The sequence below is a fragment of the Oncorhynchus nerka genome, linkage group LG4 (assembly GCF_034236695.1).
Source record: "Oncorhynchus nerka isolate Pitt River linkage group LG4, Oner_Uvic_2.0, whole genome shotgun sequence".
NCBI lineage: Eukaryota > Metazoa > Chordata > Actinopteri > Salmoniformes > Salmonidae > Oncorhynchus > Oncorhynchus nerka.
Genome location: NC_088399.1, coordinates 77,587,687 through 77,595,824, shown reverse-complemented (window position 1 = coordinate 77,595,824; position 8,138 = coordinate 77,587,687). Strand labels below are relative to the sequence as shown.

The 8,138-nt window shown below is 39.6% G+C and overlaps 1 long non-coding RNA gene across 1 annotated transcript; it reads left to right on the top strand.

The window, feature by feature from the left end:
* The first annotated feature begins 839 nt into the window (after nt 1-839).
* Nucleotides 840-3,191, top strand: LOC115117800 (uncharacterized). The gene is made up of 3 exons (XR_003861738.2): nt 840-1,070; nt 2,764-2,903; nt 3,019-3,191. It is a non-coding gene; the product is annotated as an uncharacterized LOC115117800 (long non-coding RNA).
* Nucleotides 3,192-8,138: the final 4,947 nt, after the last annotated feature.

Here is an 8,138-nt window from a genome sequence, read left to right as displayed (position 1 = left end):
GCAGCACCCAAGGGGCTAGAATTTTCTAACTCTACCCTTAGACTTGGCAGTGACGTAGTGTCCCCATGAGTGACAGAACACAACGCTCCGTATTTTCTGCTGACTTGCCCCACCACCACAGAATTCACTGAACTAGGCTGAAACACCTGCATTTTGGAGCTGCCTTGCTCAAAAAAACAAAAAAGAGACCATGTTTGTATGCAGCTTTATTACATCAAGGATAGGTAATATATTTTTTACATTGTTTGCAAACCCTATATGTGACACGTATTAATGCCAAAATAACATGCAAAACAGGAAAGCCCTGAATGACAGGTCGCCACTGCAACTAGCCTACAGACAACTCCTTCCATCAAAGATGAAAGGAAGAAATGAACTATTATTGCTTTCCTTTAAAACTAGTCAGAAAATGATAGCCATCAAAGAGCGAATGAAGGATGCAATTTATATTAGTATTCAACTGATATTCCAAACTTTCTTTTCATTGTTTCTCCATCAAGGAGTAGCAGTGTAGGCTGGGTCTAAAAGAGGGAGGGGTGGAGGGAGGTTAGGAAGGGGAGGAGACTGAGGTTCGAGAGAAATGAAAGTCAAACTATGACCCTTTCTCAATTGTATACTCCTCGAGTCATCTCTCCTGTCTCCTCGTCACCTTCTCCAAACCCATATGAGGAGAAAGTCAGAAGGGAGAGAGACCTATAACTTAGGAAGGGGAGGAGACTGAAGTTCGAGAGAAATGAAAGTAAAACTATGACCCTTTCTCAATTGTATACTCCTCGAGTCATCTCTCCTGTCTCCTCGTCTCCTTCTCCAAACCCATATGAGGAGAAAGTCAGAAGGGAGAGAGAGACCTGTAACTTAGGAAGGGGAGGAGAGTGAAGTTCGAGAGAAATGAAAGTAAAACTATGACCTTTTCTCAATTGTATACTCCGTAAACAACTTTTGTCAATTTGAAGTCAAACGATTTGATCCCCAGTCATCTCTAGCCTACTCATCAGGGGAGTCTAACCAAAAGTCCAACGAACTAGTTGCATTTGATCTACAATCTTTAAGTCAACTATGGTTTTAACAGCGTGAGTATACCTTCTTTCTGCTACTTGCTTGCTTCTTCTACTCTGAGTTGCAGTTTTCTACTAAAAGGTAACAGAAATGTGTAGCTTTATTGATGTAGCTTTATTCACAGGTAGGTCTTGCCTAGTAGTGAACAGTCAGATATGTAGCCAGAGTGGTATTTTTTTCAAAACTCTTAGTACAAAAGTCTTAACTGATAACACTTGTGATGCCCCTTTCTGAAGTTCAGAACCTTTGATTGTGCATTCATTGGAGTTGAACACATCTTTCACCCCTGAATCATTCATGCAAAATCCAAGTTCCTCATGAAAAACCATGAAAACATTTTGTTTAGTCATCAATACATCAGATAATAAGGTGGTTGCTTACATTTATCCTATTTCACACATGTACAAGTGTGTTTTATACACATGTGAATTTTTTTTTTTTTGCTTATACTCCTCAGAGAGTGCTGTAACAGCCAGAGATAAACCATTATTGATGCTGGAGCTATTAGGGTCAAGTGCCTTGCTGAAGGGCACATTGACAGATTTTTCACCTATTTGGCTTGGAGATTTGAACCAGCAACCTTTAAGTTACTGGCCCGATACTCTTAACCACTAAGCTACCAGTAAAAATATAATAGTGTAGCTTGGTTATGTACATTGTGCATTGTACACAATCATTTCAAATGGTAGCACTTTCCAATTTGCCTTGGCCTTTTGAAGCACACTGGCTGATGGAGAAGGATGCTGCAGTATTTACAGCCATATCCATATATGATTTGGTTTGACCTTTCAACCCAAATTGTTCTCAATTGATACATTTATGATGTAAAAATATATAATTTTACAGTGGCTAGGGAAGGTCTACATACTCCTTGCGCAGCCTTCACATTTTGCTGCCTGGAATTTGCAACCCATGGTTAGGTTTTCAGAAGACTCTGTTTTCCTCTAACCTTTTACCTCTTTAACCGCCTACAGATGTCTGTACTGAATGAAATATGACCACTACCTTTTTAAAACCATGTCTATCTTTATTATTCCCCAAACACAATTCAACACAATCACACATCGCTTTGTTGTCTTTTAATCATTTTAAGCATCTTTTAACACCTAACAAACACGTTGTACTTTATTAAACACGTTAAACATATCCCAGCGCTAATGTCTTGCATTACACCTGGGAAGAAAACTATTCAATTTGCTCAACTTGCCATTGAGTCACAACCATTGGCTCAATTTACCTCAAAGGCAAACATTTTGAGTATATTAGCCCACACAGCTACAAGGATGCACTTTCATGCTAGGTTTAGGACCTTGTATTTATGCTTATGGAGTCCCCAAATGATGTACAGAACAATCTTAAAATGATATACTTTAGTTTAGATACAAGCATCATGAAACCTCTAACGCAATCAATTCATTTGTCTTTGTGAACATCCGTTTTTTGGACCTAACTTGCTTTCCACTGTTTCCAGAGGCTTCTTCCTTCACAGACTCCATGAAACGATGACCTCTTCTTAAATATTTGGTCAAATGAATTCAATTTGTATATAGTTTCCTAGAAACAAGTGTGGCTCAACTTACCTCTTTCGCTCAACTTACCCCACTCTCCCCTACCACATGCTTGCAAAAATTGCACCAATGTGATTGAAATAAATCTTTTCAACACTGTTTCATTTCAAGTTAAAACAACTGTTCTCTTTCTCCCCAGGCACTGGTTAACGTTCAGTGTTGGTCAATATGCCCTTACAATGGGAGCAGCAACAGTCTCCACGCCTGCTCTGTTGGGTCTGGGGGTAATAGCTGCTGTCACAGTTGGCTACTATTACGTCTACAAAACTGGTCATGAGAGTAAGTCATCCGTCTTCTATTTTTGTGTACGTGTGATTATGGCAAAAATAGGGGTTGGACTCTCGCTCTCGATGGCTCTGCCCAGTCTGAAATAGTACTGCTTCTGTTGTTATAGAAGAAAAGGGTAACCAGAAGAACGCATGATGTGACCCCGCCCCCTGCTGGAGGATTCAGACATCACAGCAGAACTCCACAACGCTAGATAATCATAGTTTGTGTGTTTCAAGGTGTTGTTGTGTTGAGAACATGGAATTGCGTTAAAAAAATAAATATGCAGTTGCATTTTCACATGTGATAATTATGATTCCTTTGACTAAATACAGCTACATTTCCCAAACAACTATTTAGGGGTGTAAACACAATGTCTACTTAGATACAAATCATGGAATTGAACATAAAAGAAGTATGGATTAATACATATAATTTAGTTTGATACATAAATAGGCAAGTCTTTTACTTATTTCTACAAATGATAAATGAAAAACATGAATTGAACAGCTTGAGTGTATGGAAGCACAAAACAAGGGTAATACATTATATCTGGTTCATTGACGTGAACTCAGCCTCTTCTAGTTACATCACAATGTATTACTTGGTCAAACTAGAACTAGTGTCGTGTCTTTGGCATCATTCAACTGAAGACTTATTTTTATCAAATAAATTCTCTGTAATTATTACGTGATTAAACTAACTAATCATGTAACTGTGATTAACTAGGTAGTCGGGGGAACCAAGGAAAATATTCAGATTACAAAGTTAGAATTTTCCTAATATAAATTTCAGATATTTTAATATCTGATCAATTAGTCTTCTAATGAATGAATTATTCTTTACCTCACGTTAGTCTCATTCCAAACGTCGTAAATTGTTGGTTATCTGCACGAACAGTCTTTACTATGAGTCATCCATACATCAATTGTCTTAAATCATTTATTTACTAACTAAATAATCACAGAAATGTATAAACAAACAAACAGATATAGTTACAAGGAAATGATAGTGGAGTTTCCCTAGTGGGATAAACCGGTATCGCGGATTGGTGGACAAAAGGGAAGTGGGGGTCGACCGAGATAAAAGACACTACAAAGTTGATTATCATAACAATTGAAATGCTAATCTTTTGCACATGAATGCTCACTCATTCGGGAATAATTGCAATCAATATATATATTTACGCTCAGTGTGTCGTCGTGATCTCTGTTGGAAAGTTTGTTACTTTTGGATTGGTTGTCCGCCCTCTCGCTCTCTGCGGTGGTTAGAATGGCTAGTTCAGAGTAACATTCAGCAATGTTGTTATAGAATAGATGTTTCAGCGGTTGTCAGTCTTCTTTAGCCTTAGCCCTCTCGTGGTTATCGAGGTAAGCTGGTCTCTACTCAAACCTTAGCCCTCTCGTAATTGAGAGAAGCATGGTCTCCAGATAAATTCCCATGGTGGGGGTTATATTCAGAAGGGCAGAAAAAGGCTGTCCCATGACACCAGATCAATGTCTGTACTCATGGGGAGGGCCAATGACTTAGTTCACTTTAAAGGGAATTGGGTTCCCTTTCATTAAACAGTTTAAAATCACATTACACAAGTTCACAAATAGTTTCATCTTTACTCATTCATTTTACACAACAATTAGATGCAAGCCTCATAACTGAGACTCTCGTATAAATAGGGTTATGATAATGTGGCTGTATTGTCTCTCATGAGTTTCACAAACATTAAACGAATTGGACCGGTCATAGCTGGATTCTTCCCCGACGGTGTACACCTTCTCCAAAACATGTACATTGTTCAGTCCTCAAGTTCTATGTTGTGGAAGAAATTCCTTTGTTCTCCCTATAAAAACACACTCTCTTTCTATACTGTCTGGCCATGAGGAAGAATCTCCTCCAGGAACTTACGACCTGAGATAACAGCAGCCTGGGTGTAGGAGAGAGAGGGGGGGGGGATGGTGCTCGCTGTACCCAAAGAGGGCAACGTCGTGACACTAGGGAGGAGCTACCCATCAGATTAGGTGTACGATTCACTTTGACTTTCACCTCTGCAGGCCGTCATTGTAAGTAAGAATTTGTTCTTAACTGACTTGCCTAGTTAAATATAGGTTAAATAAACACATTTAAATAGAACAGAGATAGAGGGCACCTGACCTGACACTGGACAAGAGAGCACCTGTATTTGAAACCTTTATAGACATATTCATTTAAAAGGAAATACTCAGGCAAGATGGTCCAAGCATTCTCAGTGTAGCTACTGTAAAATCCAGTTGGTTTCACGTAGAACCTTTTACAAAGAGAGTTCTACATGGAACCCAAAAGAGTTCGACCTGGAACCAAAAAGGGTTCAGGAAAAGAAGAATTACATTAAATGTACTGTCTATCACTTATCTGATATTCTGAAATATGGTAAATGGCCATTGCAACAAAAACAAGGGAAAAAAAGTTAAACATTATCTGAAAGTAGACTGTTAGATAAAAACAGTTACTGAAAAAAAGACAATGCATTTCTCTAGTTTGCTATAGCTACTGTTATCTGAATTACCACTGTTCATATTTAATCTTTTTTTCCCCTGTACCTGTGAAAGACCTTGGGACTAAATATATATCTTGTATGTTATTTGTTTCCATTTGGTAATTAAAACTTCTTGTTGATGCATAATTTGTTTAATTGAAAAACGTGTTGAACATAAATTGTGGTGTGTGCCTTTACGACTACGTGATCACAGGTAAAGAATGTTTCTGCTTTTGTCCTCAGTGATCTATTGTTAGTTTGTATATCCTCACATGACAGAGTTGGACAGAAACTACCAAACAAGCCTGAACAAAGAGATGAGAGTATGACGAATAAAAACCAAAACATGCACACAAACCATTTCCAGAAGACATCTAATAAAGAGTGCAAAACATCCTCATACTTTCTTGACAGCTCCACCTAAGCAGACATATAGTTATCTTGTTGTTGCAGCAGATCAGGCATAACAGGAGTCATGACCTGAATGTTCACCATGTATAACTGCAAAGCTTGTGGCTGTTTAGAAGGAAAACATTTGAGTGATATCAATATCACAGGAGGTCGGTGTCGCCTTAATTGGGGGGGACAGGCTTGTGGTAATGGCTGGACCGGAATCAGTGGAATGGTATCAAACACATCAAACACATGGTTTCCACATGGTTTCTACGTGTTTGATGCCATTCCATTTGCTCTGTTCCAGCCATGAGCCATCCTCTCCTCAGCAGCCTCCACTGATCAAGTTCCATTTGTTTAAGATCATTTTAGTAACCAAAAGTGTTATATTTGATTTATGTTTATTTTAGATTCTTCAAAGTAGCCTTTGCCTTGATAGCTTTGCACACTCTTGGCATTCTCTCAACCAGCTTCACCAGTCTTAAAGGAGTTCCCACATATGCTGAGCACTTGTTGGCAGCTTTTCCTTCACTCTGCGGTCCAACTCATCCCAAACCATCTCAATTGGGTTGAGGTCAGGGGATTGTGAGGGCCAGGTCATCTGATGCAGCACTCCATCACTCTCCTTTGTCAAATAGCCCTTACATGCTGGTTAAGTGTGCCTTGACTTCAAACAAAAAAAATTGTGTCAACATCAAAGCAGCCCCACACCTCCATGCTTCATTGTGGGAACTGCCCATGCGGAGATCATCCGTTCACCTATTCTGCGTCTCAAAAAGACATGGGGGTTGGAACCAAAAATGGCACATTTGGACTGATCAGACCAAAGGACAGATCTCCACCGTTCTGATGTCCATTGCTTGTGTTTCTTGGCCCAATCAAGTCTCTTCTTATTATTGGTGTCCTTTAGTAGTGGTTTCTTTGCAACAATTTGACCATCAAGGCCTGACTCAGTATCCTCTGAACAGTTGATGTGTCTGTTACCTTAACTCTGAAGCATTTATTAGGGCTGCAATATGAGGTGCAGTTAACTCTAATGAACTTATCCTCTGCAGCAGAGATAACTCTGTCTTCCTTTCCTGTGGTGGTCCTCATGAGAGGCAGTTTCATCATAGCACTTGATAGTTTTTGCAACTGCACAAGTTCTTAATTTTCTGGCTTGACTGACCATGTCTCAAAGGAATGATGGACTGTCATTTCTTTGCTTATTTGAACTGTTCTTGCCAGAATATGGACTTTGGTCTTTTACCAAATAGGGCTCTCTTCTGTTTACCATCCATACCTTATCACAACACAACTGATTGGCTCAAATGCATTAAGGAAAGAAATTCCACAAATTAACTTTGAACAAGACACACCTGTTAATTTAAATGCATTCCAGGTGACTACCCCATGAAGCTGGTTGAGAGAATGCCAAGAGTGTGCGAAGCTGTCAAGGCAATGGGTGGCTATTTTGAAGAATATAATGTTTTTGGGTTACTACTTGATTCAATGTGCTATTTCATTGCTTTGATGTCTTCACTATTCTACAACATAGAAAAAGGTACAAAATAAAAACCCTTGAATGTTTAGGTGTCAACTTTTGACTGGTTCTATATTTTTCAGCTGTGATGTTTCACAAGTTCCTCCACTAAACTACTTCTCCCGCTGGTCAATTGACTATGGCTGCCCATCCGGCCAGGACCACAGCCACCTCCACCCATTTTACCGCATGATGACATCCCCAAACACCAATTTGGCTTCCAATCCTCAGATTATGCCTCAGACTCATGCCCCCAAACTAGCTCTGGACCTAGCTTCTCCCTGCACTTACAGCTCCCCAATAGGCCAGCATTCTCTACCAAACAAGCCTGAACAAAGAGACGAGAGTATGAGGAAGAAAAAACAAAACATTCCCAGAACATCTAATAAAGAGTGCAAAGCATCCTCATACTTTCTTGACAGCTCCACCTAAGCAAATTATATGAACTCAGCTAAAAAAGAAACGCCCTCTCACTGTCAACTGCGTTTATTTTCAGCAAACTTAACATGTGACCATATTTGTATGAACATAACAAGATTCAACAACTGAGACATAAAATGAAGAAGTTCCACAGACATGTGACTAACAGAAATGGAACAATGTGTCCCTGAACAAAGGGGGTTCAAAAATCAACAGTAACAGTCAGTATCTGGTTTGGCCACCAGCTGCATTAAATACTGCAGTGCATCTCCTCATGGACTGCACCAGATTTTCCAGTTCTTGCTGTGAGATGTTACCCCACTCTTCCACCAAGGCACCTGCAAGTTCTCTAACATTTCTTGGGGTAATGGCCCTAGCCCTCACCCTCCGATCCAACAGGTCC